The sequence below is a fragment of the Aotus nancymaae genome, unplaced genomic scaffold (assembly GCF_030222135.1).
Source record: "Aotus nancymaae isolate 86718 unplaced genomic scaffold, 86718_ANA_hifiasm-v0.15.2.pri h1tg000064l_0, whole genome shotgun sequence".
Taxonomy (NCBI): Eukaryota; Metazoa; Chordata; class Mammalia; order Primates; family Aotidae; genus Aotus; species Aotus nancymaae.
This window is the reverse complement of record NW_026988478.1, coordinates 3711714-3737756: the sequence shown is the minus strand read 5'-3', so window position 1 is coordinate 3737756 and position 26043 is coordinate 3711714. Positions and strand designations below refer to the sequence as shown.

Below are 26043 nucleotides of genomic sequence, written 5' to 3'. Positions count from 1 at the left end.
TGGCCCCGGCTGGACTGTGCCGGGCTCCCGGGCTGGGGCTCTCTCCACCGCGGTCTTTACCCTTCCCGCCGTCTTCCCGGTGTCGGCCTGGGGCTGTGCATCACGTTTCTGTTCTCAAAGAGCTGACGGCCTGCTGGGGGAGACACGGAGACAGACACGTAAACAAACAGTGCTAGACACACCTCCACGCACCGAGGATGGCAAATAACACAGTGCGGGCGTCAGGGAGAGCTTCCCGGAGGAGGAGACATACCATTTGAGAATTAGGTATGAGGAGGAATTATGGTTGAGGGTGAGGGAGGATAGGAGGAAGGGCGTTCTGAGCAGAGGAAACAGGAAAACAGGCAGGGAGACATGAAATTGATGTGCGTGTGCGTGTGTGTGTGCGTGCGCGCGTGTGTGTGTTGACACGCAAATTTGTTTTTCAACATCAACATTGCAGGCTCTTCCAGCTGTGGCAGAGCTCACGTTGTAAAACCTGCTCCCCACCAGCACCGCCGCATCTGTTGCTTCTCCCACCTCTCTCCCCAACCCCAGCCCCAATTTTGCTAGAACCAGGGTAGACAGATTTCATTCAACGTCCACTGGGTTGGGGTGCATATCCTAACCTGGAGCTCAGGGAGTGAGGCCGGTACTGGAACTACAAATTTTTGGTCATTTCCATCCTAAACAGATTTAAAAATGTATGTGTAGACAAAAGTGAGAAAATGCACAGTGAGTTAAAGACCGACTCTAGAGAGCATCCACATTTAGGGACAATGTTTAGCCCAGTACTGGATGAGCAGTGACCACTCAAGAAATATTTATTGAATAGATGAAATTTTGGGGTGGCACAACTCAGGAAAGAAAGAACTCGTAGATTACAGGAGAGAGAAGAGCATCATGGAAGGAGGACATTTAAAGGCAGGAGCAATCAGCAAGCGCTTCTGCTAGCTAGGTATTGTGGAGTGCTCTCAGATGGTACAGCCAGGAGGCCGAGTGCCGCTGTGGGCAGGGCAGTGCCAGAGTAATCGCTGGCTGTGCTTGTTACACTGGGTCCCTTAGCATTGGCAGGAAATGAGCCTCCTCTTTTGAAAACTTTTCCTTTATTGGGTATGGACTTCATAGGAGCAAATCTCAGAGATAACCAAAACGTAAACCCTTGGGTGATTTAAGCTGGTTTCTGACCAGTAGTCAGAATGAATGGTTGAAATCCTTGGAAGTTATTGGAATTGGAGAAATATTTTGCCGGTGATGGGTAGTTTGGTTTAACTACCTGTAATCAGTCCATTAAAAATGAAATGAGCAGAAGGTCTAATTTAGTCTTTTTTTTTTTTTTGCCTGAGCTTAAATAATTTATGACTTTATCTGGAAGGAAAGGCATCATAGATTCTCTCTGGGCTTCCTAGCCGTATTTTGTGGTGAAAGTACTCAGTAGATATGTTCTAATAGGTTCTAGAAGTCTTTCTAAGAAATCTTGCAGTGCAACAATTTGGTGGAGAAATCAGACCGGTTTAATATAATATGAGGGGGCACAATAATAAAAAATGCCAGATGTTTTTCTCAGACAACATTTTAACAGCAGGTTTTAATTCACTAGAACTTTCCTGGGGCCGGAGAAGGGAGCCCCAGATGGTGTCAATGGCTAAAATAATTCCCAGGGATCTAGATCTGGCGCAGCCACTGAGCAGCTCTGTAATCTTGGGAACATAACTTAACCCATCTGGACCTTGGTTTCTATCTGTATGGTGACTGAGAGAATTTAGAAGCTCTGTTATAAAATTAATTGTAGCAATGGTTGCACAACTCTGTGAATATACTTAAAACCATAGGATTGTACACTTTGAGAGAATTGTATGGTATGTGAAATATATCTCCATAAAGTGATACGCCTATGTCTCTGTGTCTGAGGGTGTGTGTGTGTATACACCTCAGTGCTGAAATTCTTAAGTAAATTTACTTTAAGCATTTCAGAGTAAGACGAAGATGACAAAATGGACCTTTTACAGGTAAGGGATCCAGGACCATGGCAAACTGAGATTATTTTTCTGAAAGATAGGTGAGGTAAAATTAACTGAAACCTGATTAACTACTATTCCTTTTTTCCTGGTACCTTTCCTATCTCTGGGGGAAAAAACCCTACTTTACAGAGAATGAAGAACCGTAAACCCTGGGGATTATGCGTCATTTTGGCAGCACATGGAGACCAACAGGAAGGAGGAAGAAATATGCTAAAATGAGAAGAGTATAAGTTAACAACAAAATTTAATTAATTCTAAGCTTCAACATTTGAGACTAGAACCCAAATTTTTCAAGTGCATAGTTAAATATTTTTTCTTTTGACAAGATTTTTTGATAGAGCCGTTTACTCTTCTGGTGGATATGTAGCTTGAGTTATTATAAGTAAATACAAATAGCATAGATAGCGCATTGTGGTTTCTTGTAAAACGTGGTGCCTAACCAATACAAATATAGCTTATGATAATTACATTTGTGTTACCACTCACTGACGTGTATTTGTATGCTTATTTCACAGTAATTTTTCTCGATAGCATTTATTGTTGAAGAAGGAAGTTCAGGCCATACCTGTGTGTCCTCTGACCTGGAAAGTACTAATAGCCATGTTCTTTCCATTTCTGGACCTTCTCGTCTTCCAGGGGCCTTGCTCTGCATCCCATAAAATTCCAGGGACCAGTTTCATCTCTTCTCCTCTCCTCCTCTCCCAAGCCTACCACTACTGATGACACTTGTGGACTCCATGTTAAATTTACTTCTTTATGCCTTTTTACCTCTGCCATATGACCCAGCAACACATGCCAGAGGTTAAAGGGGACTCCTTGTAGGCCAGAAAGAAGGGGAGCCTCTAACACAGTGCTTTTTTGCAAGTTTTCCCTCTTCCTCTTTTAATGCGTTAGCCAGAAAAATGATAAGCGGTCATGAGGGGCCTGTATATATTTCCTGTAATCACTGGCTGTACAGGCTGGCCATTTATAGGTAAATGCTTCAGAGAAGGATATTCTTTGTAAATCATGAGATTCCCTAGGGAGGCAATGAATGTCTCTTGTTTCTCTATCTCATTAGAGAGAAAGATAAAAATGCACTTTGCAAAATCCATAATGATTTATTTTTTTCTCTTAAACGCATCAGAAAATATATTAAAGCTAAAACATTCTTGCTCCTTTCCAAATAGATTGATAAATTAATTGGTAAATCTCTTTCTTTTAAAGTCAGGATGTGAAGATAGATGTTTAAAATGAATAACTGATTTTGATTTTTAAAAATATCTTAAGGATACAATGTAATCCAAACATTTCTTACCACTGGTGACTTTTTGTTCTATAAAGTAAATATGACTCATGATAGCACTTGGAATTTGATTTAAAAATGCATTTGAAGGCAGAGATGTTTTTTCCTATTGCTTTAGTTGAATTTTTCAGCTTTATTAACAAATTGAATGTAAATTAATTTCCCAAAGTTAAGGGTATGTGGGGGTATCTCATATGTATTTGGGGAAGCTATTATTGGCATGCTTTACCCAGAAAAGATAACTGTCAGTAAACAACTGACACACTGGCTAAACAATGAATATATTCTGGAGAATCTATATCAGTGAAACGTGGATAGTTAGATTTTGCTTTTCAATAGAAACCTGGGAAAGTGTTGAGCTGGGGGGACAGTCTGGGAGAAGTACTATGGATGAGATCAGGAAGGCGTTGTTTCTAGTTCTAACTATTCCACTTCTTTGAAATGTCTTCCCCATGGGAATTCCTTCCCAATTTTCAGGGTCATCCCACTGTTTTTACCACACACAGCACCAGTAGCCAGTGACCTTCCTGAGCCAAGTGTTATTCCTTCTGACTTCTGAATCCAGTGGATAATGGTGTCTTTTCCCCATCCCTGGCTACATCTTTCTCAAACAATAATGCTACTAAGTACTTTGCCTGTTGAAATCATCCATCAGTGGTAGAGGCTGCTGCTATTTCAGGCTGGATGACTTGAGTTCTCCCTAGTGAATCTGATACCAGAGTCACATCTTCTCATCGTTGCCCACCTTTCTTCCTTCTGGGCCACATATCAAAATTCTGGAGGGTCTTGTGAGCTCATGTGTAGTGCTTTGCTTTAGTGCTTCTCCAGTGCAACAGTGGCAGACACACCTGGCTAGTCACTGCACTGTGCTTCCAATCCCATCTCCTCTCATTTTCTCAGGGACTTTGCTCTTGTTACGTCGCTTCTCTGCCCTATTGTTTCTTCTCTCCTGGATAATTTCCACTGTAAGACAAAGAAGGGTGTATTAGTCAGGGTTCTCTAGAGAGATAGGACTAATAGGATAGATGTATATATGAAAGACAGTTGATTCAGGAGTATTGACTCACATGATCACAAGGTGAGGTCCCACGATAGGCCGTCTGCAAGCTGAGGAGCAAAGAAGCCAGTCTGAGTCCCCAAACCTCAAAATTAGGGAAACCAACAGTGCAGCCTTCAGCCACAGACTGGCAAACCACTGGTGTAAGTCCAAGAGTCCAAACGTGGAGTCCAAAGTTCAAGGGCAGGAAATATCAGCATGGGAGAAAGATGAAGGCCGGAAGACTCAGCCAGTCCAGTCTTTCCACATTCTTCTGCCTGCTTTATTCTAGTTGTTCTGTCAGCTGATTAGACGGTGCCCACCCAGACTGAGGGTGGGTCTGCCTCTCCCAGTCCAATGCCTCAAATGTTAATCTCCTTTAGCAACACCCTCATGGACACACCCAGGAACAATATTTTGCCTCCTTCAATCCAATCAAGTTGACACTCAGTATTAGCCATCACACTGGGGTTTAAGAAAATGCCAGCAGGTCTAAGCAAAGTCATGGAGAGTTTATGAATGATGAGTCTTGTAAAGGGAGTTTTGTGTATAATCAGGTTGGCTGGGATTGGAAGGCAATTTAAGAATTTAGCCTTGGTGTCAGGGATGCACTGATGCAGGACCAGAGCAACAGAATTTTCTCAGAATGTTGATCTACTCCTAGTAAAAACTTGCAAGAGGATTTGATTTTAATTCCGAAATTGATTTCTTTACATTTTCAACCTTCTTCTGAACTACAGTTTTTTCATGTTTTACAGTTTCTGCCTAATTTCAAATTGAAAATGCTGCCTTCTTCATTTAAAATGATAATTTCATTTCTTGAGGTAGAGTTTTGCTCTTAAAGATTTTCAGAGTCATATCTTGAGTTCGGCTTTTTACTACATCTCACGACATATAATTTGCAGGTCATACATCATTGCCTTCTGCTCTTCTTCCTTCTCTCCTTGAAAAGGTATATCTTCTTGTTTAACTAGAGTGATGACTCTCTCAACTTTTTCATCAGTTCCTGTGGCTGTTTCCCCCCAGTTCTCACTCTGTCACTCTGTTATTATGGCTCCCCTCCCATCCCCTCTCCTCTCACCCCCCTCCCCTCCCTTCCTCTCCCCTCTCCTCCCTTCTCCCTCTCCTCCCCCTCCCCCTCCTTCTTTCTTTCTTTCTTTCTTTCTTTCTTTTTTTTATGGGGTCTCGCTCTGTCACCCAGGCTGGAGTACAGTCATGTGTTCATAGCTCACTGCATCCTTGACCTCCTGGGCTTAAATGATCCTCCCACTTTAGTGTCGGAAGTAGCTGGGACTAAAGGCGCATGCCACCACGCCTGCCTTTGGCTTTTCTTGATGTATCTAAATTGTTCCATGTAACCAAGCAATTTCACGTGCTCTTTAATTTTTCTAAAAGCCATACATTCCACTGGTCAAGGTACTGGTTTCCTTGTTTACATTATTCTTCTATAATATGGTATATACTCATAACCTTGGACACATACTTTTCCAGTGTCTAATTGAATTCAAATACCATTTCATCAGGTTCGACCTCCAGGTTATCTAAATGGGATTCCCAAAGGAAGAAGTACTCATATTGCTGGAGGTTTTCCTTTGCCTTTTCAGTAAATGGCCTGGGCAACAGAACTTTCATGTTTTAGTAAGAGTTTATTGTGCTTTGTGCTGTCTTTATTAGCTTTTTGATTATTTAGAAAAACTGCATTATCTCTAATAAGTGATGTTCATCTTTAAAAAATGATGTGTGTGGATGTGTTATGAATATTCTAAAAATTATGTAAACCGTATAAGGGTCTCATGGTCTTGGTATGATGCTGTTAGTCATGATTCTGGTTGTTATCTTAAAATACTGTACACAATAGAAGTAACTAAATTTCCTTGTTGTTATAATAAATTCTCATCAAATTTTAACCATGGCTATTCTAAATTTTTATCATCTACAGTTTTGATTCTTCTCATAAAGTCATCTTCAGTCAAACTTACGGAAAATACTCTAATAAGTAGTCTTGAATACATGTTTCTGATAACTTAAAAATCAATGGATAAAGTACAAATTTCCAAAACTCTAAAATAACTGACATATTCGTGAAACTGCTAACCAAGATCAAACAGAGCAACAATTAATTACATGGGACTAAACTGATAATGGATCGTGATTTTTATGACTTTTATTTGAAATATTGCTAATTTATTTAATATTTTATTTTCCAGATTTAAGGAAACCTTTTTCTTGAGGTACCTATAGCAATTTGGTAACATATACTCATGTGAATAATATTAAAATGTTTGCTTTTGTCCAGGTGCAGTGGCTCATGTCTGTAATCCCAGCACTTTAGGAGGCTGAGGTGGGCAGATCATGAGGTCAGGAGTTCGAGACTGGCCTGACTAACAGGAGAACTGATTGAACCCAGGAGGTGGAGGTTGTACTGAGCCCAGGAGATGGAGGTTGCAGTGAGCCGAGATTGCACCATTGCACTCCAGCCTGGGCAACAGAGCGAGACTCCATCTCAAAAAAAAAAAAGTTTGCTTTTTTTTACATATGTTAAAATTAAAAAGAAAACTATTCATGAGTATTTTAAATTTTATAACAATGTATAACAATACGCAACGTAAATTGTTAATTATATTAACAAGGTTTGGCTTAGACATTTTTAAAAATCCTTATAGGTACTTTGGATAAAATCTGAAGCCTATCTTGATTTAACCTTCTTGCTTCAAAAGTTAAAAAAAAAAGTTCAATCTGAGATTCAATCGCTATTCTCACTGTACTTATGTAAATGCTCAGGACAAATCTGACAAAACTAATTTATTTTACATACAAATTAGTCTTGTTCTGAGTACTTTGGTAAAATTAGTATGATAATGATATATCCGTTATTAGACTGTAGTTCTGTGAGTTTTTTCAAGTTTTATTACATACTTGTAGAAGGGACTGGAACTTAAATTCTTCTGGATTCCTCTAATCCAGTTTTCTCCTATGGAATTTTAAAATAGAATTACTAGCAATGGAAACTGCTCTTTTCTAAATCTCTGTAAGCTAAAACTAAACAACTTAATGTAAATTACAAGGGACAAGTCTTATGCCTGATATGTGGGTCACACAGAAAGTTCACTAAACCTCCCGATGCCATAGCCAGAGGCATTCAGACTGCAAAATTGCTGACTTCACACTGTAGACAGTGTTTCCCAAGACCGTTGGAACAAGACGTCGTAACGAGATTCTCACCCCTTGTAATGCCTGCCTTTTTCACTTGACAGCATAATGCCATAATTAAAAATTTCACAATCAGTAACAATTACGGGCAACTTAACAAGACCTGATCTAAGAAATCCTTTAGTTCACCTACTGGGTAGCTTTGGCAATATCCCTAACTACTTTTTGTTCATAGTGGTCCCTTTTACAGAGTTAGCACTCTCTGCTTTAATTTAACCCAGTCATGGAATACTACTCAATGGCTATGGCAAGTCTTACTCAGTTCTCCATGGTCTTTTGATTTGATTAGTTTGTTGCCCTTAGGCTTGGCAGAACCATTGCATAAACTAGATTTGTCATACTCCTGTTGTTTTTACTTTGTAAAACAACTGGTCTCGAACATGTGTTCAAGGAACAAAATGTGCACCTATTGTCCGTCAAATCTCTGCAGAAATGCAACTTCTAATAGAGTGATGTTTGTCCAGTGTTTTAAAATGATCTGTGGAACAGACGAAATCAAACTTGATGACATCCAGACAGACTAAACCTGAGAGTGTCTCCTTATGGCCTTCTTGTTACTCAAATGTGGCTAAAATGGCTTGATACTAACTTCCAGCTGATAATCACCTCCCCCTGATGTTGTCTAAGAATATCTATCCAGGACAAGTCCATCCCAGCACCCAGGACATTCAAAACCTGACTACAGACTGATTGATCTTTCTCCAAAGAAAGATCTTGATCAAAACAGGGAAATGTGAAAGTTGCAGATATGAAGATAAAATTTTGTCAAACTCAAACAAATTTGAGTCAGGGAAGCATGAAAGAGAAGGGCCCATGCTTGCATATCCCAGATAAGGCTATCTCAAGGACTTTCTAAAATAACTCCACAAGAAATTCCTTCACATCTTTCACATATCTCATTCTTTTCATGACTTAACATTCTGCACATATGCAAACATTTCTATTACCAGATTTACTATTAGACATTCTTTAGAACTGTAGCATTCAGGTAAGATGCTCTTGAAAGAACCCTTGCCTGGTAATGGCATCTTCACCAATGAACTGATGCCAACTCTGGCTTTGAGCTTCTGGAAAAAATGAACTCTTTCCAAGCAGCTTATATGAACTTACCTTTTTTGCCAATAAAATCTTCCCCTTACCATCTACTCTTTACATCTGTGGCTTACTATGACTGTGCTATAGTAAGATTACATTATAGTAAGGTTATATTATAGTCTGAGCAGATTACAATATACTATAGTCTGAGCAGATTATAATATACTATAATCTGTGCCCAGATTATAATTCTTTTTTACCTACTTTTGGACAAATACATTAAATTAGAAGATAATTTTCTCTGATGTCTTTTTCAGCTTGATGCCATCAGCATGCAGACATCCTCTCTAATATCTCCTGTCTTGAAAAAAGAAAGGAGGAAACCCTCCCTTGACCTTAGGCCCCTCTTCACCCCTGTCCTATTTACCTTCTCGCCTTCCCAGAAAAATAATTGAGAAAGTTATTTGTTGTCCCATGTCTGCTTTCTTTCTTTCTTTCTTTCTTTTTTTTTTTTTGAGACTGAGTCTTGCCCTGGTGCCCAGGCTGGAGTGCAGTGGCACAATCTTGGCTCACTGCAACCTCTGCCTCCCAGGTTCAAGCGATTCTCCAGCCTCAGCCTCCCTAGTAGCTGGGACTACAGGAACGTGGTACTGTGTCCAGCTAATTTTTGCATTTTTGGTAGAGATGGGGTTTCACCATGTCGGCCAGGCTGGTCTCAAACTCCTGACGCCAGGCGATCCACCTGCCTGGGCCTCCCAAAGTGCTGGGATTACAGGCATTAGCCACTCCTAGCTCTCTGCTTTCTTACCTATTGTCTTCTCAACCTATTCAAATTGGCTTTCTTTTTCTGTGCTTGGAGACCATGCTGGCCTAGGTCTTGAGTGACCTCCAAATTGTCAAATCTCATGGTCACTTCATTTGAGCTCTCAGCAGCATTTGACCCAGTGGACTAGTCTCTGCTTACACCACCTTCTATACTTGCTCAGATTTCTGGGCTCAGGGGCTATTCCTTCAGGTGTCTGTTAATGACTCCTTCTCATGCCCTTGCCTCTAAATCCAGGAATACCCCAGGCCCTGACTTGGGTACCTCCTCTTTTCTAACTTTGCATGCTCCCAAGGTAGCTTCCTTAGCTGCACAGATTTACATACAATCTATACATTGATTTCTCTCTAAATTTTCTAGCCCAGATGCTTCTCCTGGATACAGGCTGACAAATCTAAGTGCCTGCATCACCTCTCTCCTTGGGTATTTTAAAAAATCTCAAATTTAAGATATTCAAATACCAACTCTTAATTATCTCTACCCCAACCTGTTTTTCTGCTTGTGATCACTCAAGTAAAACAAAACAAAGCAAAGTAAAACAAAAACCAGCACTCATCCTTGACATTTCTTTCTCTTATTCCCAATTCATTTGCAAGTCTTTCCTCTTGGTTTTACTTTCAAAATACAACCATTTGCTTTTCTCCATCTCTGCTACTATCATCCTGGTCCTGACCATCATTTCTTGCCCCCATGACCGTAGTAGCCTCCTAACCAATTTCCTCACCAGCTACAATTTATTTGCCCATAATGGCCAGGATATTCTTTTTAAAAATGTACCTCAGGCCGGACGTGGTGGCTCATACCTGTAATCTCAGCACTTTGGGAGGCTGAGGCGGGTGGATCACCTGAGGTCAGGAGTTTGAGACCAGCCTGACCAACATGGTGAAAACCCATCTCTACTAAACATACAAAAATTATTGGGGCGTGGTAGTGCACACCTGTAATCCCAGCTACTTGGGAGGCTGACGTAGGAGAATTGCTTGAATCTGGGAGGTGGAGGTTGCAGTGAGCCAAGATTGTGCCACTACACTCCAGCCTGGGCAACAGAGTGAGACTCTCTCTCAAAAAAAAAAAAGCAAAACAAAAAACATATCTTGGTATATGTTCTATGGGTACATTAAAACAATGTGTATCTGCTGTTGTTGAGTGGAGTGTCCCAAATAAATCATCTAAATATTGATTTGCTCTTGTTGGGTGATAGTGTTACTGAGTTCTTCTATAACCTTACTGACTTTCTGTCTAGTTCTATTAATTGTTGAGATAAGTCTCTAGCTGTAATTATGGATCTGTCTCTTCTTTCATTGCTTTATATAATTTGCAGTATTGCTTTATGTAATTTGCAGCTCTGCTGTTTGCTGCATACACGTTTAGGATTGCTATGTCTACTTAGTGCACTCACTCTTTTATTATCATATAATGTTCCTCCCTGTCTCTGATAATTTTTTTTCCTCTGAAGTCTATTTGATATTAACATAGGCAATCCTACTTTTTTTTTCTTTTGTCCTGCTTTCTTTGGATTAATGTTTGCATAACATACATATTTTTCGACTTTCAACTGCCTATATTGCTATATTTGACTTTTTTTTTTTTTTTTTGAGGCAGAGAACTTTGTCACCCAGGCTGGAGCGCAGTGGTGCGATCTCAGCTCACTGCAACCTCCGCCTCCTGGGTTCAAGTGATTATCCTGCCTTAGCCTCCCAAGTAGCTGGGATTAGCCCAGCTAATTTTTGTATTTTTAGTAGAGATGGGGTTTTGCCACATTGGCCAGGTTGGTCTTGAACTCCTGACCTCAAGTGATCTGCCCACCTCAGCCTTCCAAAGTGCTGGGATCACAAGCATGAGCCACTGAGCCTGGCCTGAAGTTTGTTTTTTATAGACAACCTATAGTTAGGTTATGCTTTTTAATCTACTGTGCCAGTCTTCCTTTTACTTGGTGTATGCAGACCACTTACATTTAATGTAATTATTTATATGTTAGGGCTAAAAGCTGCCATTTTATTTTGTGGGTATTTATTTGCTTGTTTGTTTGTTGGCTCTGTTTTTAATTTCTTTTCTTTTCCTCCCTGTATTCCTGTGTGTTAGGTGAAAGTTTTTAGTCTTCCATTTTGTTTTACATAGTGTTTTTTGAGTATACCTCTTTGTATTACATTTGTTGTGGCTGTTCACGTGTGTGTGTATACATAGGCATACATGTTATCAAAGTCTACTGATGTCATCATTTTACCAGTTCAAGTGAAGTGTAGAAAACTAACCTCCCTTTGTCTTCCATTGCCCTTCCCTATTTATAATATAATTTCATTAAATATTTCTTCTATATACATTTAGAAACACATTAGACAGTATTATAATTGGGCTTTAACCATCAAATATAATTTAGAATACTTATGGAAAGGAGTCTATTACGTTTACCCATACTTTTGCTTATCATGTTCTTCTTTTCTGATGTTCCGTGATTCTGTTTTTTATTGTTTCCTTTATTTTAGAGAACCTTCTTTAGCCCTTCTTTCAGGGTGGGTCTGCTGGTAACAAATTCTCTTAGTTTTCCCTCTTCTGAGGATATCTTGATTTCTCCTTCATTTCTGAGGATATTTACTTAGGATATAAGATTCTGGGTTGATGGTTCTTTTCTTTAAGCAATTGAAAAATATTGTGCCACTTTCTCCTGGTTTTTGTAAAGTTAAATTTTTAAATAAGCAGGAGGCCATCAACTTGAGACTGTTTTCATTCCTAATGAACCACAGCCTAACAGTATGTAAACAAACTAAAAGCTAACTTAGAAGTATAACAAACAGCCAAGTTTCAGCCAATCTCAGGCAGCTAGCTGATCAGACTATGCTCAAATAAGGCAAATACCTCATTACACCGCACTCAAATAAAGCAGATGCCCAGTTGTAGCCAATCAGGTGATTTCACAACTTTGCTTCTGTGTCTGGCCTATAAAAGTTTACTACTCATACTACTGGGCAGAGGTCTCTGAACCTCTCCTGGTTCTGAGTGCTGTCTGATTCATGAATTGCCCTTTGCTGAAATAAACGCAATTAAAGTTGTCTACAGTGTTTTGTTTATCAGTGATTTCCAATGAGAAGCCTGCTGTAATTCAAATTGTTTTTCTCTGTAGGTTAGGTGTTATTCTCTCAGTGATTTCAAGATTTTTTTTGTTTGTCTTTAGATTTTAGAAGTTTGACTATGAGGTGTCTTGGTGTGGATTTCTTTTGCTTTATCCTGTTTGGGATTTACTTAGTTATTTGAATTTGTAGGCTGTCTTTTGTCAAATTTGGAAAATTTTTAGCCACTGTTTCTTTGAGTGCTTTACCAGTCCTGCCTTTTTTCCCCTTCTCTTTTTGGAATCCTAATGACATGAATGTTAGATCTTTTGTTATGGTCCCTCATGTCCCTGCAGCTCTGTTCTTTTTCTTCTTTTTTTCCCCTAGTTTGTTTTCTCTCTGTTGTTCAGATTGGGTAATTGTTATTATTCTATCTTCCAGTTCACATTTTTTTTTCTCCGTTTCTGCATTCTGTGGGTGAGATATAGGCTATATTTTAAAAATTTCAGTTACTATATCTTTCAGTTCTAGAATGTCCATTTAGCTCTTCTTCATATGTTCCACTTATTTGCTAAGACTTTCTGTTTTTCACTGCTTCTAGCATCTTCACAGTTGCTTGTTGGCTTCTTTAGAATCTTTGTCAGATAATTTTAATGATTCTGTGATCTTGGTGTTGGCATCTACTGATTTATCTTTTCTCATTCAACTGGAAATCTTCTTGGGTCTTGACATGATGATTTTTTAATTAAAATCTGGGTATTTGGGGCTTTGATATTATGAGACTCTGGATCTTACTTAAATTGTCTGGTTTTGCTTGTTTTCTTTGACATTGCTCTGGTAGGGGACATGGGGGCCACTGCCTTGTTACTTCCAGGTGGGGGAAGTCTCCTCTCCGACTCGACTGACACTCAAGGTGGCTCATTGTTGCTGAGGGGGAGTGAGAGTTTCGGCTATTAGGCCTCCACTGATAACAAGGCACTCCTACCCTTCTCTGGCTGGGAGGAGTAGGAGAGTCTTGTTACTGCTCTGCACTTGGCCTCAACTGACACCATGGGAGGGGCAGCCTCAGTGCCACTAGGTAGTTCTGACTCTCCACTAGGCATCCTCTGACATCACCCCAGTGGGAAGGAGGAAGGGTACCTCAGTACTGCTGGTGGAGGTGAAAGTTCAGCCTCCCTATATGCTCTCTACAACCACCAAAGTTGGGGGTGGGTGGGCATTCTTACTGCCTTGTGGGGTCTACTTGGCCTTCTCTGACACTACCCAGGGGTGAGGAGGGGGGTGGGCTGTTGGTTACCTCATTTCAGTCAGGCAAGGGTAGAAGTCTAGGCCCCCCATTCATCCTTTGCTGGTGGGGATAGGGGTATGGCCACATTTTGTATTTTTTGTGGTGTGTGGCTGGAGTAGAGCAGTTATTGTCCAAATGTTTTCTGTCTTGCTAGGCTGCCCCTTGCTCAGTCCCTTGGCTGTAGAGAGCAGACCTTTGTTGGTGCTTTTCTTGTACCCATGGCATTTCCATGTTGCCAGCTTCTTCACCTCCAAATCTTGGACATGTGAGGGAAAAAGAAAACTGAGGGAACCCATGACCATGTCCTTTCTTGGGTCCCAGGGTCCCAAGCTGGTGTGTCTTCTTCTCTCCACCTTGCAGAGTCTTCTTATGTTTGTGTTCTATGTAATGCCCAGGGTTTTTCAGTATAGTTAGTTTGAGGAATAGAGAAAAGTCTATCTACTCCATCTTCCCTGAAGCAGAAGTCCTCTGTGCTACCCAGTTTTAAATCCCTTCTTAGCAGTTGTTACTGTCTGATAATCTCTTGTCCTGTTTATCCCTTTGGTATCCTGAGTCCCTTAAGCACTGCCTAGCACATAGTGGCTGTGCAGTAATTACATGCTAAATGTCGAATGGACGTTCAGTAGGTGGTGATGACGGTGAACTGGGGCCTGGAGGTCCTGCTTCTGTTGACCTGCAGCCTGTTGTTTGCCTAGGTCCTCTTGATTTTTTCTGGAGGGGGGAATGCTCAAAATCAAGATTTCATATGAAATATCCTAGTTTTGAAATATTGGCAGTTAATTTCAGTTTTTAAAAAGCTGTGCAGACCAAAGAAACATGTGCGATTAATTATTATGATCCACTGCCAAATGGTTGGCAGCTTTTTTTCTCATGGTCTTAGGTAAGCGTGTATTGCTTGGATAGTTCGTCTGCAGGTTGCCTTTTTCTCAGTTTTGAATAGTGGAAGGATGTTACCTGCTCACCCATAGCATGGCCAGTATTTGCTCAGGAGCTGCATGTGGTCTCTGCAGAGACAACTCCTGGCTTTTTGTCTGAGGATGTTCCTGGAAACCTTATTGGAAGGCAGATTGGATAGTAATGAACTGAGCGCTTGCCCATGTGCTGTCGTGTTTGGCCCTTGAAGGAGCCTGGCTGGCAGAATGTGAGAACTGTGGCATGATTGGGGATAAGGGCAGAGAGCTGTCAAGTCATGATACAGATTTGATGATGCTGAGTGGGCAGAGCAGCAGAAGGCAGGCTTTGAAATGAGTGGGCAGCCTCACAAGTGGGCTAAGCAGAGGCTGGCAAGAAATGAGGTGGAGGGAGTGCTTTGCTTGTAGTGACCTATTTAGGAATCTTTTCAGAACAGGATACAAGCATGGATGTTCTCTAGAATGTTATAAGGCAGATATAATCCCATCCTTGGTGGTCCCGTTGAGCCTTACCTCAGTGTAAAAGTAATGCATCTTAAAACCTATTTTAATAAATTTTATATAATTATAATGGCATATGTAAAACCATAATTTTATGTATAATTTTATATAAAAATTTGTTTTAAAAAAAGTTAACTAGGCTGGGCACGGTGGCTCATGTCTGTGATCCAAGCACTTTGGGAGGCTGAGGCAGGCAGATCACATGAGGCCAAGAGTTCTAGATCAGCAGGGCCAATGTGGCAAAACCCCATCTTTACTAAATATACAAAAATTAACCAGGCGTGGTGTAATAGGCCTGTAATCCCAGCTACTCTGGAGGCTGAGGCAGGAAAATCGCTTCAACCTGGGAGACAGGTTTCAGTGAGCAGAGATTGCGCCACTGCACTCCAGCTTGGGCGACAGAGAGCTTCTGTCTCAAAATAAAAAGAAAAAAGTTAACCAGCATTCTTGAATTTTACCCATCCTGGATCTCTGCTATTCACATTGGTCTCTTAAACCAAGTGCATTTTCCAAGAAAAGACAGTCATTGCCTAAAACAAATTGTCACATGTTGTACTGAAATTATTTTGTTTACTTATTGTGCCTGTCTACCAGGTATTGCATATAGAAGTCTTGAGAAATGCTTGCTGAGTGAATGAATATTTGCGCTCTTTTCTCATGACGTCACACTCACAGTGCACAGAAGTCTGAGGTTTGTAGACTACTGATTGCTAAAGAATTGGGATGTTGGCCGGGCGCGGTGGCTCAAGCCTGTAATCCCAGCACTTTGGGAGGCCGAGGCGGGTGGATCACGAGGTCAAGAGATCGAGACCATCCTGGTCAACATGGTGAAACCCCGTCTCTACTAATACAAAAAATTAGCTGGGCACGGTGGCGCGTGCCTGTAATCCCAGCTACTCAGGAGGCTGAGGCAGGAGAATTGCCTGAACCCAGGAGGCGGAGGTTGCGGTGAGCCGAGATCGCGCCATTGCACTCCAGCCTGGGTAACAAGAGCGAAACTCCGTCTCAAAAAAAAAAAAAAAAAAAAAAAAAGAATTGGGATGTTGCGCCAAAATTAAAATTTTCTTTATTGTATTAGTTTTTGTATTTAACTCTGGCATCTACTTTGTTTGGAGCTTTTGTAATGTTGGGGTTCACGGGCTCAGGGGAGCCCTCAGTTCCCGAGAGGATGTTTCTCCAGGTTCTTGGTCTATCATTCCCAGTGCAGTGCGCAGTAAATGCCAGACTCAAAAGTGTTTGTAGAAAGTGATTTATTTAGGTAGAGAGGGAAAAGGGGGAAGGAGAGAGAAAGAAAAGCTGCTCTCACACTGGGTGAGAAGGGTTCCCAGAGGGAGAAAACCAGAGAAGGAAAACTCCCCTCACACTGAGTGAGAGAATCTGGAAAGATGGAATCCAGGAGAGGAAAGCAGCTTACACACTGAGTGGAAGGGAATAGAGACAGATATGAATTTTAGGAGGGGAAGACAGGCTTTTACGAGAGTGTGGAAGGGGACTCCAGATGGGGAATCCAGGAGAGAGAAAGACTGCTTACGTGAAGGGAGTGTTTGTGGAATGTGACCCAAACATGGAGTCCGAAGGGGTGTGGAAGAAGGGGACTTTTAATCTGGGAGGAACTCCCACCTTCCCCAAGACCTCTGGCCAATGAGAGGAGTTCCTTGGAACTTCCGCTGGAGTGATTGACTTTTGATTCTTCCCGCGCCCATGAAATTTAAAACAGAAACCGTTAAATCTCCCGGATGAAGAGAGATGGGATCGGGGCATGACGCTGGGAAGTTCTTGCCCTTAAACCTCCGCCCTCTTGTGGACCCGGAAAGAGACCATATTCTCTTACTTTGTCTTTTATAAATAAATAATTAGGAGTCACGATTTCTAAACATTTTATCTTCATATCCAGGAAAAATGTTTTGCAGTTAACCAGCCACTACGTGAGTATTGATCATGATACTAATTAGCTTTATTTTGCAGATGTGGTGGATGCTATACAAAGTATTTTAGTGGAAGCGTCTCATTTAATCCTCATAATAACTATCAAAAATATAATATTTTTATCCTCCTTCTACAAAAGAGGGAATTGAGGCTTGGCAAGGTCCGGTAAAATATGCTCAAAGCTATACTGGGCTTTCCAGGACTCGAGAGCAGGCTTGTGTGATTCCAAGGCAAGTACCGTACAGTGTTTGCTACCATCACGTGAGATAAATATTTATGTTTGTATTTGTCACCATTGCATGAAATAAATCTGTTGCTATTCTCTAGCCTCTTCCCTATGATTCTGAATCCTTGTGTAAATTTAAGTTGTTTTCGTCATTCATTAGAGCCAGATGTTATCTATTTACACTCTGTATTACAGAGAATACTCTAAAACAAGAGTTGGCAAACCATTTGGTCTGTGGGCCAAATATGACCCACTGCCTTTTTTATTGTACAGCTTGTGAGCTAAGAATGGTTTTTATAGTTTCTTTTAATGTTTGAAAAAAATCAAAAGAATAAAAATATTTTGAGACACATGATAATTACATGAAATTCAAATTTTAGTGTTCATACATAAAGTTTTATTGGAACACAGCCATGCTCATTTACCTACGTGTTATCTGCGGCTGCTTTTGATTACAAGGGCAGAGTTGAGTAGTTGTAGCAAAAGATAGCATGGAGCACAAAGCCTGAAATATTACTATGTGGCCCTTTACAGAAAAAGTTTGCCAACAGTTGTTCTAAACTCTAAGTCTGGGGAATTGAAGTATGGTGGCATGCATGTTTCTGAAGCCCTGAATAGAACACTAGCAGTGTTTTGTCTGAATATGCAGTTTGATTGTGCATTTTTGGAGGATCCCCAAAGCTTAACAATTCTTTTTCATCCTGGTGACCTCAGAAGGGTCTCACTCTGGAATGCATTCTTACTTTGTAGTTCAGGAGATACAAGTACCAAAAAGTCACTTCTGCTAGTGCCTCACCTGGCTGTCACACACCAAACTCTTCTATCCAGATATTACGGTACGGAATGACCGTGATACATTTGCTTGGATGGGGACTCTCATTTACTTGGATGGAAGAACTCAAGAAGCATTTTTGGGTTGCAGGTTGTTTGGGATCTTGCTGTGCGTTTCATTATAATTTCTCACCGGTGAAACACTGCTTGCTCTCCTGGCTGGGTTTACTTCATTTCTATCATCTTTCCTTTCTTGTTTTAATAATTCCAACTTCATCTTGCCTTCTCCTTTGCTTCATTTTGAAAGAGTCCCAATTTGCTTTTTTTTGCCAATTCTCTACTTTATTTTCCCAGGGCTCAAAAAGGATTCTGGGGGGTGATGTCATTTTCATGTTTATCTTTCTTCTCTTGCATGACTTAATCAAATAAGTACATATATTATAATTTGTGCGCTGTGTTCTGAGGGAACTAATTGCTCATCATATTCTTTTAAAAGGACCGTGGCCAGTTTTAGTCTCAGTTAACTTCAGTCAGTTTGTACAATAGCAATGGAATGTTTTGGCATCTATTGGAGCAGGTGTGGACCATATATGTTCTATAGACTTTTCAGAAATTCTATGCAGAAATTATGTGAACCAGATGGTACCCTTTTGATTTGCCAGACATGCATACTTAAAGAAATATGGTGCATTTATTCTCCTTCGGAGACTTAGAGGGGGTTCTTTGGGGATATAAATCAGCCAAAATTGTCCTAATTGAAAAATTCTTTGGAGTTTGTCATCAATAAAATAAGCAGTGTACTATCAGAAGATCAGTGTTGACTTTGCGGGAACAGATATTACTGGATTCATTTGATTTACTTCTCTGAGAATGAAAGGCCCATAGACTTAGGTAAAAGAAGATATAATACATGATACACTTTTACTTTGATAGGATTATGGATTTGCTCACTTAGTCCTCTTTGGGGACACTTTCAGCAGTGAGAGTATGTGGATGTGAGGTAGGTGAAGGAGATGGCATGGGTCCCAGGGAATGAACAGAGAGCGAAGTCCAATTCATTAAACCGAAAGCTGAAGCCATTCTGAGAAGACGAGACTTTAGGGGAACTTGAAGATCATGAAAGGGGCTGAACCTATGGGAGTGGAGCTCTTGGGTTTCCTCTGAGCAGGGAGAAGGTGTACATGAGTCGTAATTAAGTCTGGGCACAGAGACTTGGGATTCAGCAAGGATTGCAGAAGAGGAGATAGTATCTTTCTGCAGATAATATGAAGAGCACAGTGGAACTGGGAGCCCCAGCCAGGTGGGGAGAGCCGAGTCTGGTTGGCTGTCTGCACTGGCACTTGTGGGGGACTTTGGGGAAATGTCTTTCAGTTTTCTTACCTGCAAGTTGGGGTAAATACCTCAAAGGGCTGATGGATTTGTGCAGCTTACAAAGTATTTGGCTCAATTCTAACTTGTAACATTGTGGTGAGGCTTAGAAGCACTTATGTGTCTCAAGCACTTTATACATGACATACAGTTTAATTAATGGAAGTTTTGGTACAGTAATCATTTAGCATATTGGTTAAGAGTTTGGGTTTAGAATCAGCGATCTGGCTGGAGTCCCAGCTCAGCCATTTTGGTGGCTGTGTGATGGTGAACAAGTCACATATTCTATGTAAGCCTCATTCTCCTCTTCTGTATAGTGGGGTAAAGAGCAGCTCCAACATGGTGGACTCAATTTTGGGGATTAAATGAGCTAATGCATGTGAGGTGCTTAGCACAGGGCTTGGCACATAATAAACCTGTAATAAATGCTAGCCGGTAACTTTCTCCACTGACCTCCCTGCCTGGAACAGAAAATGAAATTCGGCTTCTTAAAACTAAATTTTGCCAAGCTTCATCCTTACAAACCAACTGCCTTTAGAAATGTCCTCTTTCGAGAAAAATAGGAGAGAGATCCAAGATGGCCGCTTAGGAGGAACTCGGGAATGCAGCTCCGAGAGAAAGCACAGAGGGTGAGTGGACGCCGTATTTCCAGACTGATTTTTACTGCCCACAGACCAGGAGATTCACACGCAGAGAAGCCACACGGGTCGCCAGCGCCGCTGGCGCCGCTGGCTTGAACGGCGCAGCCACTGGGCCGGCACCCTGAGGCAACGGCTCACTGTACAAAGTGAGAGAGTCTGAATCCCCTATAAGCCAGCAAGGGGAGCTGAAACGGGGAGCCAGGCCAGCGCCACGAATCTCAGAGCCGCGGCTTTAGCCAACGCAGCGGCTCCGGAGGCAGATCAGATGAGACGGTGTCCCCTCTTACCCAGCAAGAAGACCTGAAACACAACTGAAACCGGGACGGTCCAGCTCTGTGGAGGAGGGGCGTTCTCCATAGGCACCCTGCTGTTCTGTACCAAGGCAATCCGCCACTACAGAGACTCCGTCACTACAGGGGCGGGCCAACATAGCGGAAGCAGTTCTAACTACACCCAGAAGTTCACACGGAAGCTGGGTGGAGCCCACAGCAGCTTAGCGAAGCCTCTACAACCTGAGTGTGACTAGGCTGCCACCTTGTGGGCAGGGAAAACAGCAACCGCACAGGGGAACATCATAAAACAGTAACTCCCTGGGACAAAACACCTCGGGGGAAGAGCAGGGGGTTTATGAGTTCTGCCACAGCAGACTTAAAATTACCAAAATCAGAAAGACAACAACTACAAAGTCAGCAGGTGGAAAAATCCACAAAGATGGGAAGAAACCAGCGCAAAAAGGATGAAAACACCCAAAACCAGAACACTTCTCCTCCTACAAGGGATCACAACTCCCCACCAGCAAGGGAACAAGACTGGACGGAGAATGAGTGTGATGAAATGACAGAATCAGCTTTCAGAAAGTGGATAATAAGAAACTTCCGTGAGCTAAAAGAACATGTTCTAACCCAATGCAAAGAAACTAAGAACCTTGAAAAAAGACTTGACGAAATGCTAACAAGAATGGACAACTTAGAGAGGAACATGAGCGAATTGATGGAGCTGAAAAACACAACACGAGAACTTCGTGAAGCATGCACAAGTTTCAACAGCCGAATTGACCAAGCAGAAGAAAGGATATCAGAGGTCGAAGATCAACTCAATGAAATAAAACGAGAAGGCAAGATTAGAGAAAACAGGGTAAAAAGGAATGAACAAAGTCAACAAGAAATATGGGACTATGTGAAAAGACCTAATCTACGTTTGATAGGTGTACCTGAATGTGACGAAGAGAATGCATCCAAGCTGGAAAATACTCTTCAGGATATTATCCAGGAAAACTTCCCCAACCTAACAAGGCAGGCCGAGATTCAAGTCCAGGAAATACAGAGAACACCACAAAGATACTCCTCTAGAAGAGCAACCCCAAGACACATAATCATCAGATTCACCAGGGTTGAAATGAAGGAGAAAATACTAAGGGCAGCCAGAGAGAAAGGTCGGGTTACCCACAAAGGGAAGCCCATCAGACTCACTGCAGATCTCTCAGCAGAAACCCTACAGGCCAGAAGAGAGTGGGGGCCGATATTCAACATCCTTAAGGAAAAGAACTTTCAACCCAGAATTTCGTATCCAGCCAAACTAAGCTTCATAAGTGAAGGAAAAATAAAATCCTTTGTGAACAAGCAAGAACTCAGAGAGTTCATCACCACCAGACCAGCTCTACAAGAGCTCCTGAAGGAGGCACTACACATAGAAAAGAACAACCAGTACCAGCCACTCCAAAAACACATGAAAAGGTAAAGAGCATCAACACAATGAAGAATCTGCATCAACCAAAGGGCAAAACAGCCACCTAGCACCAAAATGACAGGATTGAATTCACACATAACAATATTAACCCTAAATGTAAACGGACTAAATGCCCCAATCAAAAGACACAGACTGGCAAATTGGATAAAAAGCCAAAACCCATCAGTGTGCTGTATCCAGGAAACCCATCTCGCATGCAAGGATACACAAAGGCTCAAAATAAAGGGATGGAGGAAGATTTACCAAGCAAATGGAGAGCAAAAAAAAGCAGGAGTTGCAATTCTCATCTCTGATAAAATAGACTTTAAAGCAACAAAGATCAAAAGAGACAAAGAAGGACATTACATAATGGTAAAAGGATCAATGCAGCAAGAAGAGCTAACGATCCTAAATATATATGCACCTAATACAGGAGCACCCAGATACATAAGGCAAGTTCTTAAAGACTTACAAAGAGACTTAGACTCCCACACAATAATAGTGGGAGACTTCAACACACCACTGTCAATATTAGACAGATCAACGAGACAGAAAATTAATAAGGATATCCAGGACTTGAACTCAGACCTGGAACAAGCAAACCTAATAGACATTTACAGAACTCTCCACCCCAAATCCACAGAATATACATTCTTCTCAGCACCACATCACACCTACTCTAAAATTGACCACATAATTGGAAGTAAATCACTCCTCAGCAAATGCAAAAGAACGGAAACCATAACAAACAGTCTCTCAGACCACAGTGCAATCAAGTTAGAACTCAGAATTCAGAAACCAACCCAGAACCGCACAGCCTCATGGAAAATGAACAACTTTCTCCTGAATGTTGACTGGATAAACAATGAAATGAAGGCAGAAATAAAGACGTTCTTCGAAACCAACGAGAATGAAGACACCACATACCAGAATCTCTGGGACACATTTAAAGCAGTCTCTAGAGGAAAATATATAGCAATAAGTGCCCACATGAGAAGAAAGGAGAGATCTAAAATTGACACCCTATCGTCAAAATTGAAAGAGCTAGAGGAGCAAGATCAAAAAAACTCAAAACCTAGCAGAAGACAAGAAATAACTAAGATCAAAGCAGAATTGAAGGAGATAGAGACACGAAAAACCCTTCAAAAAATCAATAAATCCAGGAGCTGGTTTTTTGAAAAGATCAACAAAATAGACAGACCACTAGCCAGACTAATAAAAAAGAAAAGAGAGAATAATCAAATAGATGCAATAAAAAATGACAAAGGGGATATCACCACAGATTCCACAGAAATTCAAACCATCATCAGAGATTATTACAAACAACTCTATGCACATAAATTAGAAAACCTGGAGGAAATGGATAAATTCCTGGACAGCTGCCTCCTGCCAAGCCTAAACCAGGAAGAAGTCGAAACCCTGAATAGACCAATAACAAGGTCTGAAGTCGAGGCAGCAATTAAGAGCCTACCACCCAAAAAAAGCCCAGGCCCAGATGGGTTCACAGCCGAATTCTACCAGACATACAAAGAGGAACTGATACCATTCCTACTGAAACTATTCCAAATAATCCAAAAAGAGGGAATCCTTCCCAAATCATTTTATGAGACCAACATCATCCTAATACCAAAACCTGGCAGAGACTCAACAAGAAAAGAAAACTACAGGCCAATATCCATGATGAACATAGATGCAAAAATCTTCAATAAAATAATGGCAAGCCGATTACAACAGCACATCAAAAAGCTTATCCACCATGATCAAGTAGGATTCATCCCGGGGATGCAAGGCTGGTTCAATATACGCAAGTCTATAAATGTAATTCACCACATAAACAGAACCAAAGACAAAAACCACATGATTATCTCAATTGATGCAGAGAAGGCCTTCGACAAAATTCAACAGCCCTTTATGCTAAAAACCCTCAATAAACTAGGTATCGATGGAACGTATCTCAAAATAATAAAAGCTATTTATGACAAACCGACAGCCAATATCATACTGAACGGGCAAAAACTGGAAGCATTCCCTTTGAAATCTGGCACTAGACAAGGATGCCCTCTCTCACCACTCCTATTCAATATAGTACTGGAAGTTCTAGCCAGAGCAATCAGGCAAGAAAAAGAAATAAAGGGTATTCAATTAGGAAAGGAGGAAGTCAAATTGTCTCTATTTGCAGACGACATGATTGTATATCTAGAAGACCCCCTCATCTCAGCCCAAAAGCTCCTGAAACTGATAAGCAACTTCAGCAAAGTCTCAGGATACAAAATCAATGTGCAAAAATCACAAGCGTTCCTATACACCAATAACAGACTTAAAGAGAGCCAAATCAAGAACGAACTGCCATTCACAATCGCTACAAAGAGAATAAAATACCTAGGAATACAACTAACAAGGAATGTAAAGGACCTCTTCAAGGAGAACTACAAATCACTGCTCAACGAAATAAGAGAGGACACAAACAGATGGAGAAACATTCCATGTTCATGGTTAGGAAGAATTAATATCGTGAAAATGGCCATACTGCCCAAAGTAATATACAGATTCAATGCTATCCCCATCAAGCTACCAATGACCTTCTTCACAGAACTGGAAAAAACCACCTTAAACTTCATATGGAACCAAAAGAGAGCCCGCATAGCCAAGTCAATTCTAAGCAAAAAGAACAAAGCAGGAGGCATCACACTACCAGACATCAAACTCTACTACAAGGCTACAGTAATCAAAACAGCATGGTACTGGTACCAAAACAGAGATATAGACCAATGGAACAGAACAGAGGCATCGGAGGCAACACAACATATCTACAACCACCTGATCTTTGACAAACCTGATAAAAACAAGCAATGGGGAAAGGATTCCCTGTTCAATAAGTGGTGTTGGGAAAACTGGCTAGCCATATGCAGAAAGCAGAAACTGGACCCCTTCCTGACACCTTACACTAAAATTGACTCCAGATGGATTAAAGACTTAAACATAAGACCTAACACCATAAAAACACTAGAAGGAAACCTAGGCAAAACCATTCAGGACATAGGCGTAGGCAAGGACTTCATGACCAAAACACCAAAAGCACTGGCAACAAAAGCCAAAATAGACAAATGGGACCTAATCAAACTCCACAGCTTCTGCACAGCAAAAGAAACAGTCAATAGAGTGAATCGGCAACCAACAGAATGGGAAAAAATTTTTGCAGCCTACCCATCTGACAAAGGGCTGATATCCAGAATTTACAATGAACTAAAAAAGATTTACAAGAAAAAAACAAACAAGCCCATTCAAAAGTGGGCGAAGGACATGAACAGATACTTTACAAAAGAAGACATACATGAGGCCAACAAGCATATGAAAAAATGCTCATCATCACTGGCCATTAGAGAAATGCAAATCAAAACTACATTGAGATACCATCTCACACCAGTTAGAATGGCAATCATTAAAAAATCTGGAGACAACAGATGCTGGAGAGGATGTGGAGAAATAGGAACACTTTTACACTGTTGGTGGGAGTGTAAATTAGTTCAACCATTGTGGAAAACAGTGTGGCGATTCCTCAAGGACCTAGAAATAGAAATTCCATTTGACCCAGCAATCCCATTACTGGGCATATATCCAAAGGATTATAAATCGTTCTACTATAAGGACACATGCACACGAATGTTCATTGCAGCACAGTTTACAATAGCAAAGACCTGGAACCAACCCAAATGCCCATCGATGATAGACTGGACAGGAAAAATGTGGCACATATACACCATGGAATATTATGCAGCCATTAAAAACGAGGAGTTCGCGTCCTTTGTAGGGACATGGATGAACCTGGAAACCATCATTCTCAGCAAACTGACACAAGAACACAAAATCAAACACCACATGTTCTCACTCATAGGCGGGTGTTGAACAAGGAGAACACATGGACACAGGGAGGGGAGCACTATACATGGGGGTCTGTTGTGGGGGAGTGGGGGGGACAGTGGGGGGGTGGGGAATTGGGGAGGGATAGCATGGGGAGAAATGCCAGATATGGGTGAAGGGGAGGAAGGCAGCAAATCACACTGCCACGTATGCACCTAAGCAACAACCTTGCATGTTTTTCACATGTACCCCAAAACCTAAAATGCAATAAAAAAAAAAAAAAAAAAAAAAAAAAAAAAAAAAAAAAAAGAAATGTCCTCTTTCTACTCTTCTCTGCTCCCTGGGGAGCAGAATGCTGGAGTGATGACTTATGTCCCTCAAATCCTCTCTACCCT

General features: G+C 41.1%; 1 protein-coding gene across 4 annotated transcripts in view; it reads left to right on the top strand.

The window, feature by feature from the left end:
- The window catches only part of SH3GL3 (SH3 domain containing GRB2 like 3, endophilin A3), a 302580-nt gene that overhangs the window by 141617 nt on the left and 134920 nt on the right, over positions 1–26043 (top strand). The window contains exon 1 of one of the 4 annotated variants that reach the window (XM_064366160.1): positions 250–267. The exons of the other annotated variants lie outside the window; for them this stretch is intronic. The gene's annotated coding sequence lies outside the window, so the exon portion shown is untranslated. Of the gene's footprint in view, positions 1–249; positions 268–26043 lie in introns of those variants that run through there. 4 annotated transcript variants of the gene reach the window in all.